At 40.3% G+C, this 13152-nt stretch overlaps 1 protein-coding gene across 4 annotated transcripts in view; it reads left to right on the forward strand.

Annotated features, from left to right (window-relative positions):
- ZNF385D (zinc finger protein 385D) overlaps positions 1-13152 on the forward strand; it is a 412422-nt gene that overhangs the window by 15268 nt on the left and 384002 nt on the right. The window contains exon 1 of one of the 4 annotated variants that reach the window (XM_039713018.1): positions 5485-5559. The exons of the other annotated variants lie outside the window; for them this stretch is intronic. The gene's annotated coding sequence lies outside the window, so the exon portion shown is untranslated. Of the gene's footprint in view, positions 1-5484; positions 5560-13152 lie in introns of those variants that run through there. 4 annotated transcript variants of the gene reach the window in all.

Raw genomic sequence — 13152 nt, forward strand, 5'->3', positions numbered from 1 at the left:
ATTGGGTCATTGTTTCTGACAGCTTCATCCAGCTGCCTTTTCAGTTCTCTCTGGACATGCTGTTACAGAACTTTGAGAAACAGATTGAAAAGTTCCATGCAGCAAAAGAGCAGTACAGGTTCCTTATTAATGCTACTTTTCCCTTTGGCAAGCTTTTCAACTTCAGAGAGTATATTTTTTCCCCTGCACTTGGAATTAATTTTGTATGCCTTGACAGCCAAATTATTTGCTGTAGGAGTAAAACACCACATCTGTCCCTCACTGAAGCTGAACGCTTTGACTGAACTGGTCCTACTGGTGCACGATAGCATCAAATGGTCCATGGGCCAGAAGAAAATCTTTTGATAATAGGAAATTACAATTTGTATGAGCAAATACAATGCTGAGGTGGACTTCAACAAATGGGGACAAGTTGCAAATAATTCAGCATTCAGGCAAAAGTGATAACCATCATTGTTTATGCCGGCATGTGGCTGACTTTTAATTAGCTTGGAATTATGCTTTGCTGGTTTAGGTGAAAAACAGTAAAGATTTTGTCAGCTGAAAATGAATTGCTTGAGGTTTTTGCAGAGATTATTACTGAAACCAACACAATTCCTACTAAAAACTGGAATTCTGTATTGTACATATTTTTATATAGGTTATATCCATATAAAAATTAAACACTGGTGTGAAAGAATTTAGTGCCTGTTGTGGAAAAGATTGTGCACAACTCCATATAAGAGGGGATGCAGCATTGCCTGACTGAACCAGTTATAAGTGGTTTTCTGGCAGTGAGTGAAGAGCTGAATTTAATGATTTAAACATACAGAGACCTATGGGCAATGTCTGCACAGTGGTTATTTGCATTTGAGAAATGGGAACAGGTATCCAAGGAATTTACTGAGGTAAGTTAATAGCTTTTTGAGTGTGCAGAAAGATATATGTACTCTGGGGAAAGGTAGCATGTGACCAAATCTGAATGCACAGGGCTTGAATGTTGTTGCTACTTTGCAAAATTGCTTATCAATAGCTTATTGAGTAAACAATTTACTTTAGCAAGTGTGGAATATTGTTAAGAGATGAAATAAGAATATGATAGCAGTGATAAGGAGGGTGATAGTAAAGACTGTGATTAACAAAACAGTAGAATTAGGACAGCAAAACTTCACACACAAGGTTTTATTTCTAGATAAAGAACATTCTACGACTGAGCCTGCACAAGATGAGTGCAGTATGTTTAGTAATGAGATGTGGAAAAGAAGAAATATTGAAATGGACCAAAAAAAGTGAAGAGGACTATAATGTACAGTGGTCAGCAATAATCATCATTCCAGTTCATTCCAGTTGAAAAAAGTATTTGATAAATGTCTTAATCACAGAATGAAACAGCTGAGAGAGACCATTTTAGTTTTCTCTTAATCAAAGCCAGGAAGCAAATGAGAATCCTGAGCTAAAAGTCTTTGAGTATCTCTGTTCTGCCTGTGGAAACTGACAGGTCTCCAAGTAGGAATATGGTGATTTGTGAAAAAGCTAATTGGTACAGTGAAACTGTTGGATATTTGTGTATTTATCAAATTTGTAAATGTGGAGGAAACCAGTGAGGGCAGCTTTCCCACGTAAAGTTGGAATCATTAGATTAGCTATCAGGATAACTAAATTAGCAACTTGTTTTGGTTTATCTGTAAGAGGACAGAAAACTGTAAAAGACCTGCATCTTTCAATAGACAAATTAACACAAAGCAAGTAGTGGACAGAGTGACTGTCAATACTCATTAAAAAAAAAAAAAATTGTATCTACTGAGCAGTCCAGGCTGAAAGGGAGTTGTGTTGGGTTGGTGGTTTTTTTGTTTTGTAATGGGTTTTTTTTTTTTGTTTGGGGTTTTTTTTTTTTTGGTTTTTTTTTGTTTCTCTTTTAACTCCAGAAGTATGATTGTTTGACAGAGATAGTTGAGCTGCACCTAGAACTTGTGTATCTGTCACAAGATATCACTAAATAAGAGTGTCTTTGGAATTATCCTGGCATTTGAAATGTTTCTGATGAAATTGAACCAGGCACTAGGGGAGCTCTTAGATGTTGATATTGTTGCTGGTAATGTTATTGTTGCAAGGAAAGGAAAAGTAGAATTCTGTGAGGTTGGATTGTAGCAGCTCTTTGGGGCACGCCAGGCAGTGCTTGTGTCCAAATCAAAGGATGAAACAGAAGGGTAGCACTTGTGGGAAACCAAAGGAAGATCAAAGTAAATCCTAAGAGTGCCAGTGGTTCCAAAACTTTATGGAAACAGCAACGTTAGCTACACTGTGATACTTCTGGAAATTCCCCAAAACAGGCACTGGTGTAAAGCCTGTACAGGTTGGAGTTTGGTAGCAGAGTCTTTAGAGACACAGCCAGCTACAGGAGAATAAAACTGGTAACAGGTCTACCTAAAAGACCAGTGCTGAAGGTTAAAACGGCAGATCCCTGGCTGACAGTGTGTGACTGCTCACATTACCTGAGAGCCAGATAGCAGTACAGCACAGGGACAGGCAGTGGGATCCTTTGTTGCCTCTTGCAGTCCATGGCACTACCATACAGCAGGCAACATGTGGAAATCATTAATTCCAGTCTTTTATGTGTATGTTTCAGCCTCTTATTTCTGCTTTTCCTGTCACAATTTTCTTCAGGTCATCCCAGGCTTATTAAATACTTTCAGTACCCCCCTGTATTTGCTTGTCCCACTCCCTGTCCTCTAAGCCATTCACATCCAGTAATGTTTTCCAGGTTTGTGAGCAAAAAGTGTCTTCCCTGTCTAATTTTCCCAAAAAGTCTTTAGCCATGTCCCCAAAAAATTCCACCGGGGACGATAAGGAACAAAAAAAAAAAGCCAAAAAACCCACCAAAAACCAACCAACCAAAAAAACCCAATCAAAGTTTGGCAAGGTTCTAAGCTGGTAATTGGTTTTTCCTGATTGGAAGTGATGGCAGCATTGATGTGCAGTCCTACCAGGACTATTACAGTGCTTTGTAATAACATATTTTCACATAGATTCTGACTAAAAAATTGTTAAAAGTTTGAAGGACCAAATTATGCCTAGCACTCACAACTCGGATTAGTAAGAGACATTTGAAAGGGACTTAATAAGATCTAGGGAAAGCAAAAATACACTTCTGTCTGACACTTGCCCACACTTAGGTATGGCAGTCAAGCATAATATGTCTAAGAGAACAAATGGATTTTTTTTTTCTTAAATGTATTTTTTAATAGTGTTTGTGGGTTTTGTGTAGATCTTGTGCAATTATAATTTTTGAACAATTAAACTGCTACATTGTGTGATTTCCAAAAGGATGGAGGTACAATAGGTGAACTTGCATTGGATTTCCTTTTTGACCCTGTGTATATTTACTCACAGGGAAATTCAGCATGTACTTCAATATACTCTATTTTTGGTCTGTTTTGGATCTCTAACTGAATGAAATAAATGCATGTATTTATTACATTTGCCTTTTTACTTCAAAACAGTCCAGCCAGGGAGTAGAACAACTGTCTTCTAGAAAGTGTCTACTTTGAGTAGAAAGTTTGTATTCAGAATAACTCTCCCACTTCAGGAAGTTTTTGCTCTTAAACCAGACAAGATAACTTTACACCTGAATTAGTTTGTTTGTGTGCCCTCTATTTCTCTTGTCATTCACCATTTTAATGTGGGAACACGGCCAGTTTTACTCCCTTGCTATTGTAATTCATGTGAAATTGATGGAGCTGAAATCACACAATTTTAAAATGCTTTTTACTTCTGTGTTCATATCTATAGTAGGCCAGGGGCCTTAAACTCTCTTGAGAGTGACAAAATGTGTTCTGGCAATGTTAACAACAAAATGCAAAATTCTTGGCATATCTGGAAGCATGAATAGAAGAATGCATTAAAGGACTAGGTTTGCTTCAAAACAAACAAGCAGGCAGGAGAGGAAGCAAAGAAAGTACCACAGGAGGACTGTCAGAATACAGGCTGCCTTGGTGCCTCTAGTGTTTGATGAAGTTCAGGTCAAAAAGCAGGCTCATATGAGAAAAGCACTGTGTTCCCTGAAACATATGTGTGTTGGATGCACTGAGTTCATTGTGTCCTAAAGGCTGATTTAGGCCAAACATCTTCTTTTCCCAGTGCTTGGTTCTAGATATGCCACTGGAAGGAGCTTAAACATGCTGGTTATGCATAATCTCTTGCACTGTTGTGCAGCAGTCCTGTTAAGTTAGTGAGGCGAGTGGATATCCTTAGTTTCTAAATGCAGAGGAGAGGAAGCTAAGGATCTTTTTCCTGTTATTTTATTCCCTACATTTGCATTAAAAACTGAAGTTTTCCAAGGATGACTGAAATAATAATAAGGGCTGGTATATTTGGTTTATGTGACAAGGTTTTGTTAGCAGCGGGGACTAAAGGGTGGCTTCTATGGCTCTTCTCAGAACCTTGTCCTGCGTTTGAAAGAGCCAATGCCAGCTGGTTCCAAGATGGACCCACAGCTGGCCAGGACTGATCCAGTCAGAGATGGTAGTAATGCCTCTGAAGTAACAGGTTTATCAAGGGAAAAAACCCTGCTGCACAATGGAAGAGAGAGAAGTGAGAATACAGAAAACAACTCTGCAGACACCAAGGTCAGTGGAGAAGGAGGGGCAGGAGGTGCTCCAGCCACTGCAGCTGAGATTCCCCTGCAGCCCCTGGTGGAACCCACGCTGAAGCAGCTCTGCCCCTACAGCCCCTGGGGGTCCATGGGAGTACAGAGATCCCCCTGCAGCCCATGGATGAGCCCACACGAGAGCAGGTGGATGTGCCTGGAGCAGACTGTGATACCATGGGGAACCTGCTGTGGAGCAGGGTCCTGGCAGGACTATTGAGAGAGAGAAGCCCACACTGGAGCAGGTTTGTTGGCAGGTTTTGTGACCCAGTGGAAGGGTGCCACACTGAAGCAGTTTGTGAAGAACTGCAGCCTGTGGGAAGGACTCGTGTTGGAGAAGTTCATGAAGGTCTCCTTTAAGATGGACCCTGCCCTGGAGCAGGGGAGAGTGCAAGGAATCCTTCCTTGTGGAGGAAAGATTGGCAGAGACACTGTGTGATGAATTGACCACAGCTCCCATTTCATATCCTCCTGTGGTAGAGAAAATGTGGAGTGAAACTGAATCTGGGGAGAAGGCAGGGCTGGGTGGAAGGTATTTTAAAATTTATTTTTATTTCTCATTTTCCTACTCTGATCTGTTTGGTAATAAATTAGTTAATTTCCCTGAGCTGAATCTGTTTTGATTATGTCAGTAATTGGTTTATGATCTTTCCCTGTCCTTGTCTCTATTCATGAGCCTTCTTATGTATTTTTTTCTCCCCTGTCCAGCTGAGAAGGGAGTGATAGAGCAGCTTTGGTGGGGATCTGGCATCAAGCCAGGGTCAGCCCAGCACAGCTGGGATAATTTACACAAATTTGAGGCAGGTGGGAACAAAGTTGAAAAGGGGCATCAGGGTAAGCTTGGCCAGCACTGTCACTGCCCTGGCATTAGAAATCTCTCACAAAGGCTGATTGGAGAGGAGCTGAAAGTGGAGATGAAGAAGCTCTCTTAGGAAGTAAGGTTTTCCTGTTTTTCTACTGGTCTAGCAAGATGAAATGATTCATACTGTGGTCAGATATGTGCCAGAGAGGGAAGGGAAATGCATGGTTGGGACAAAAATGCAGGCTTGGCAGCCACATTGGACCAATTCAGGCATACAACATTAGGTGACAAGTCACTGTCCTGTAGATGCAAACAGGGCAACAGCATTAAGCAATGTTTATGCCATATTTTCCTTTTCCCATTGCTGTATCACTTTTTTTTTTTTTTTTTACTCCCTTGCAGTTTAAGCCTTTTGGATGCATGCCTCAGAGCAATCTGGTGATTGTGTGTGGATATTATATCCTCTATTACTCACTCTTTCAATCCAGAACATGCCAGGTATTGCACCAGGGCTCTGTATGAAAATGCTTTATGATCACCCAAGTGCTCAAAAGGTGGCATAGGAATGTCATGTGATATATAAGGAAGGAAAAATACATGGACCATTTCTTGATGCTGGTATGGAGGCTTGAACTGAAAAACTAGTTTTGTTTAGAGTGCCTTGAAAGTGTTGAGGGTAGCATGGCCGTTGTGGAGGGAAGTCTTAAATAGCTGCAGAGAATCTGAAACCTCTCTAAGGAGTGAGAAAGGGTAGAGAAGATGTGTTTTTGATCTCTAGAGTAAATACCAGGAGAAGGTCAAGAGAGTGCATTAGCTAAGGAAAATACCTTGAAAAAGGCAGGATAATGCAGGAAGGGCATTTGGGAAAAAGAAGTAACACTTCAGGAGACTGTAATGATGATGAACATTCCTAGAAAACTAAGCACTGTGGACTGTGATGAGGATAGAAGGACAATTAGAGATCACTGAACTATCACAGTTTTCCTGCAGCATTTTACTGTTTAGGAGAAACTAGGCCTTTATGATTTATAACCTCTTGAACTAACATACAACGAGTCAGAACTTCAAGCATGTTCTGCTACAGCTCTATTGCAATTATATATTTTACTGTTTACATTCAATTAAGAAACATTTGCATTTTGAAAAACATGCTAAGGCCATTTCTCTGCAATGCAGCTTCCGCCTAACAATATAAATCCCTGATAACTTGTTTGTGTACAGGTAGAGCATAATTTTCTTACAGCAAGGAATACTTTTTCCTGCCTTCATACTCTAGATTCCAGCTGGGAGCATATGATGCAGCTCTGACCCAGATTCACCTGCCATCTGGACTACCTTTTAGAAACACCCTTGTTCATTGTTTGTAGCATCAATAAAACCTCTTTAGCTTTGTCCCCCCGTCTATTAAAGAGGTTCTCAGATATAACTGCACAGATTAAAGCAGAACACAGCTGATATGTATAACAGAAGCAGCTGTTGCCACAAGTATTCAGCCTTGTCACCTCCAGTTCCTAGTCAATCTCAGAAGTAACTTGTTCCCTTCATTAGGAGGAAGTGGAGCTGTGTTTGCCAAGGTCCTGGTCTAAGTGGCTTCACTGCTCTCATGCTCTGGGCTAATATAGGCTATTTAGCCAGGCTGTGAATGCCCTGGGGATGACCAAAACCTCATTTCTGGTTTTGGCCTCTGAAGTCCAGGGAGCAGGCTAATGAAAGGGGTCAGTGTTCAAGCAGATCTGGACATCTCATGTGATTTGATGTATCAGACCAAAACTAGTTCGCTGCATTTTAGTATCATCTCAGATGGCACTGTCTGTTCAGCACAAGGTTAAGAAAGAGCTCTCCTGTTGGAGTATTTTGAATGAGGGAGTTTTCTACAGGAATGTTTTTTGGTTTGTGCATTTTTGTGTTGCCACACATGATCAAAGATCTAGAATGTTATTTTGCCAACAGAACCTTTCTAGCTTATCAAGTCTCAAACTGTTGATGATTGCTAAAGCTGGTCTATGAAAATTTGGAAAATACACCTTTTGATTCTTACCTCCCATAGGGTTTCTTGTTGTTTTCATAACCATTTCCTAGGTCATGAAACACAATGCAGCTGCATAACAGTGAGGAACAGAAATGAACTGATTGCTTAATGATGGTCAGCAGTGTGATGTGCATTGGAGAACTGGTGGAATGCTGGTTTTAAAGAAATTTGTGTTGAAAGAAAAGGAAAAGCTTTTTACAGATATCTGATATTTAACCTGTGCCACTGAATGTCAACATAAATGACTTATACTAATTTTGTAGTGCTTTTTTGCAATGCCTCAGATATGTCTGCATTTATGTGACTTTTAAGGTGAAATTTTCATTCTAAAATTTAAATGAACATGTCTGATTTTTAGAAAAAAATAGCGTACAGGTTTGCTCTCCTGAATTGTCAGAAAGCTAACAGCTTTGAGTAAAAACTAGGTAATATTTTGAATTCAAGATCAAATGTTTTCCTTACATAGTCTGTAATTCAAGAATTGTTTGCTTTAATTACTCTTTTCTTTTTTCCCCTATCCTTCAAAATAATAAATTTAAAAACAGTAATAATCTCCATATGGAAAAACTTGAAAAAATGAAAAGCTAAATGCACTGCATTATTTTAGATTGTTTGACCTAATTTAGAGAACTAAGGACTTCAGCCTTTTAGTTTAAATTCAATCAGAATTTAACATCTACCAAGAACTGTGCCTGTCGTTATCTGTAAATATGAAACACCTATAAGCTAGAGTGAGGTCATTGAAGAGAAACCAAAGAATTACAGGTCCATTTCACTGTCAATTAAAACATGGTTTGAATTTTAAAGTAAATCTCCTGATATTAGCAATTGCCAGGGCATTTCAGAGTCATGAGGCAGAAATCACTATTGTATGCTTTCGTGTTGTAAATTATGAGATTCACACATTTGTGTCACAGTCTAGCTGAGAGAAAAACAGAGCTGAGACCATCTGAAATGAAATCATGTTGTGATTTGTGCCAGATGGATGCCTGAAGTAATTACAATGTCAGTGCTTCCTAAGTAGGGTAACGATATGGACCTAATTCCGGTCAGTCTGGAGAAATCTGTTTTGATGAACTTTCAACTCTATTTAGCTCAGACATATGTTGAAAGATAACCTAATGGGATGTTACTGCAATCTGCTGCTTCTTACCCAAGCTTTTGAATACACTGCTGCCATAATTGTACCAGTGATGGTTTGTACAAGTATTGAGACAAATAGGCTAAGGCCTATTATTTTTATACTTGGTGTGAAATCTAGACAAATAATCTCTGTCACTTGGGTATTGTGGTTTGTTATAAACAAAATAGTTGTGACTTGGGAACCTTTGCTGAATTTAGTTTTTTATCAGTTAGGAAAAACCTCTGATCATGGATTTGGGTATGGAAGGGGAAGCAAAAAGAATATAAACAGTTAAAAGAATCAAGCACTTTCCTTCCCCAGGAACAGCTTAACCCGAACACCTCTTCTAACCCCTCCCTAGTCGTGGCTTCCCTTATTTTCACTTCAGATTAGGTTTAGTGTTCCCCACTGCCTTTGGGGAGGTGCAGTGCAGGAAGGGAGGTCACATGCCATAATTGTGTATTTTTGCTGCTCTTCATTTTACTGGTTTTCCCACTGTTCTCTTCCTTCATGTCCTGCTCTAGAGAGAAGGACCCAGAGGCCAAAGTGCCTTGGGGTGTGCAGCTGCTCTGGCATGGGTTCCCCACAGCTGCTTTCCCTTGGGGGTGTTGCTGCCTCAGCATGGGTCACCCATGGCTGCAATCCCTTCTGCCCAGAGCGTGTTCCCAGTGACATTTCCAGTGCTGTGTGTTCCACCTCTTGTGTCTGGCACAGGCACTCTTAAACCTCTTTTAAACCTGCCTGAGGTTTTTGGGGGTGATGGGCTGTTTATGCTGGTTTCAGAGGCACCTGGAACCAGCTGTGGCCATCGCAGGGCACCTCTACAACCCTCTTCTACCAAATCCCTGCTGTTGATGACCAGTATGCAGCTGTAGTGCAGATTTTCCCAATGTCATTTTAAAGTTTTAATCTGCAAAAGATAGTGCACAGAAGACGTGAACCTGCAACACTGCATTTTGTAAGGGCTTGGAGGAAATGGTTAACTTCAAGGAAGGGCTGTTTGATGAATAGCAGATAAATAAACAGGACTTGGTAAGGAATCATTTCTTAAATCCCAGTTGTGTGTCATAGTCCTTGTGTTTTATTGACATCAGAGTCATCTTTCACCCTTTAATAATGAGACAGCTGTATTTCCTCATGGACTCCTTTAAGATGACTCTGACAGGTAAGCAGACTGCTCATTTATCTTAAACCTCAGGATGCTTCATGCTCTTCTTCTTCTTTTGCTGCATTTTAATATATTATTTGCTGAAACAGCCTTAGCTCACTGGAATGAAATAATTTTTCAGTGGGCTGAGGCATCAGAAAGCCTGAGCACCTGGCAGTGGGCTCCCCTGGCACCTGATGGTCTCTGTAACCTGAGATTTCAGCAAGGGTATGTCCAGTTTGCTGACCCAGGATGCACAGCTCATTCTTTGTTTCCTTCCTAAATCTCTACAGAAGTGTCACAGCCATATAATCTAAAGAGTTTAAGACTCAACTAGCTGATGCTGGGATGTCTCTGTGTAGACTCAGTAGTGTTGATTCTGAAGTTGCTGTCTGAGGGCTCAGAAGTGCAGTGCCCTCTTGGTTAACACTTCATGTGTGTTTGAAATGCTTTTCGAGTTTGTTTTCTAATTGGTCATCATCTAAAGCTTATCCTCACTTTAAAGAGGAAAACTGGGGTTTGCTGGGCTTTGAATGTCTGTTTGAATCTGACACACCAAGTTGAATGCTTCTAGATGGCAGGTCTTGTGACCAATATATCTTATTCACTGGAACAGAGCAGTCTATTTTAGAAATTGTCCAAGGCCTATTTTATTCAAAATGATCTATCACGCTGGCTTTACGTAAGCTGAAGAAAATATCTTTTGCAAAGCTGACTGAAAGTCAGTAGACCAATTTGTGTAAAAAGAGTTTGGGATTTCAATTTAAAATTATATTGAGGATGGAGGAAAAAAGGAGAGACCTTTTTGTGCTGAAAGTTAAGATGAGGACAAAAATAATTCTAGCATAATGGTCTCACCCTGGAAAATGGGGTTTCATTAAAACCAGCCTTCAGCTGAATCTATCAGAACTGTCAGTCAGAAGAGGAGGTTGTTAGGCATGTAATTCCATGGAAAGATTCTAGGTCCACAGCCTGCCTGTTTTTATCTTTCATGAAATATATACCTCCACATTTTTTTGATTTGAGAACTACAAGAATAGTTTATTTAGTCAGAAATGCCAAAACATTGAATTTCTGAATTAAGATTCATGTAGAGGGGAATGTGCTACCTTATTCTGAATTCTGTGAAGAGTTTATATTAGATTGTTATGTGTTAGTTTATATTGTTTTCTGCCTTGCAACTCATCTCTAGTGTTGTTAGTTTGATTTCAGAGGTGATACATATGTCTGATGTTGAACATGGCTTAGTATGTAAGTGTTTTGGAGAATCTGTGACTTTGGCAAAACATTTGCTCTGATGAGGTTGGGAGGTTAGCTGCACGTGTAATCCCAAGATCTTCTCAGATGGGCAGAGAAAAACCTTTTGAAATTCAACAAAGGCAAGTGCAGAGTTCTGCATCTGGGGAAGAATAACCCCATCCACCAGTAGAAGCTGGGGGCTGACCTGTTGGAAAGCAGGTCTGCTGAGAGGGATCTGGAGGTCTTGGAGGACAACAAGCTGCTGGTGAGCCAGCAGTGTGCCCTGGGGGCCAAGAAGCCCAAGGGAATCCAGGGGTGCATTAAGAAGAGCATTGCCTGCAGGACAAGGGAGGTGATCCTACCCCTCTGCTCAGGTAGTGAGTCTTAGTGAGGCCGTATCTGGAATGCTGTGTTCACTTTTGGGCTAGTACAAGAGAGACCTGGAGCTCCTGAGGGAAGGGGCTGTGATGTGTGGGGGACTGGAGCACCTCTCTTGGGAAAGTCTGAGGGGGCTACTCAGTACAAGAGACACCTGGAGCTCCTGGGGGAAGGGGCTGTGATGTGTGGGGGACTGGAGCACCTCTCTTGGGAAAGTCTGAGCTGGGCCTGTTTAGCCTGGAGAAGGCTGAGAGGGGCCTAATCAATGTATGCACCTGAAGGGAGAGTGCCAAGAGGATGGAGTCAGGATCTTCTCAGTGGTGCCAAGAAATAGGGGAAGAGGGAACAGGCAGTAAATGAGAAACAGAAAGGTTCCACCTGACCATGAGTAAGAACTTCTTTATTATGAGAGTGATGGAGCACTGGGGCAGATTTTCCTGAGAGTTTTTGGAGTCTTTCTCGATGGAGATATTCAGGAACTATCTGGACACATTCCTGTGCAATGTGCTGTAGACTGACCCTGCTTGAGGAGGGAGGCTGGACCAAATGACCCTCTCTCATGTTGGTTCTTTCCAACATTATCCATTCTGCGCTTCTGTGATCTTCAGAAAATTAATTATGAATAACTGCCAAAACACTCGTATCTATTATTGAAGTTGTGCATATTCTAAGATATTTTAAAAAGATAAGCGTCTCTCATATTTGTAAAATTTTCTATAGTAATTGAATCAAAGGACTTCATGGCACTAATTAAAAATGGGAATGATCTTATAGTATTAAAGTAATATATAATAATTATTTTTGCAGTTTTACTAATCTTTCTAAATTGCTGGCTATGGTAATAATATCTTTGAGTGAAGTGTTAATGAAATTGTGATTCCTGTATAGAGGGAGAAAAATTACAAACTCAGAATGTTTTTGTTTTCTGTGAGGGATACTTGACATCCTTGATATATACGAAGAGATGGCAATTGCCACTTAGCCACTTGATTTTGTGTGACACGCTATCAAACTTGTTCTGGCTGCATGTAGCATAATTTCCACAGAAAATTGTACACAGTGGTACATTTTGGATTTAGCTTTGAGGGCTTAGGGATTGGGTGCATTTCCTGATTTATTTTAGTCCACATATTCAAGCCATTAGAAAGCTAAGGCTCTCAAATTTATCTCTGTGTGATCTGAGGAGACAAAGTACCTCACCAGTCTAAGCATAGCTCTCAACAAACAAAGGCTCTTTATTTGAAAGAGTAACATGACCAGAACATGTACTATGGTTTCAAGAAACAAGCCAGTATGAGTAGTTGGTTTTGGTTTGTTTATTTATTTTCTTTCCCAAGCTGTGGAGCTCTGGATATTATTTAAAGTCCCTTCCAACCCAAACCTTTGACTCTATAATATGGCTATATGCTCCTTTGCACACACAATATATCATAGGCTACTTGGTCTTCAAATAAGACAAATAATTTCTTCAAAGAAGTTCCACAACTCTTCCCTAATATCTGCAAAAGCTGTTATTTTCCTAGTTGTTCCTCCTGCTCCCTAACAACTGCAAACTCATCCTAAGGTGAAAACTTTCTTTGAACTAAGAACTGTTAGATGTCTCTCCATTTGCAATGTTGTATGGACTGTTTTGAAAATTCAATATGTCAAAATTTCAACATGCAGTGTGCTTTATTCTGCACATTGAGTGCTGTTGAAGTGGGCAAAATCTATATATACTGGACTGAACTTACACAGGCAATGAGTGATGGAGAAAATAACTCAGAAAAGGAGCATTTTCCTTAAGAAAAAACCCTCAAATAGTCTTGTC

Source organism: Passer montanus, unplaced genomic scaffold (assembly GCF_014805655.1).
Source record: "Passer montanus isolate IOZ18808 unplaced genomic scaffold, ASM1480565v1 scaffold10, whole genome shotgun sequence".
NCBI lineage: Eukaryota > Metazoa > Chordata > Aves > Passeriformes > Passeridae > Passer > Passer montanus.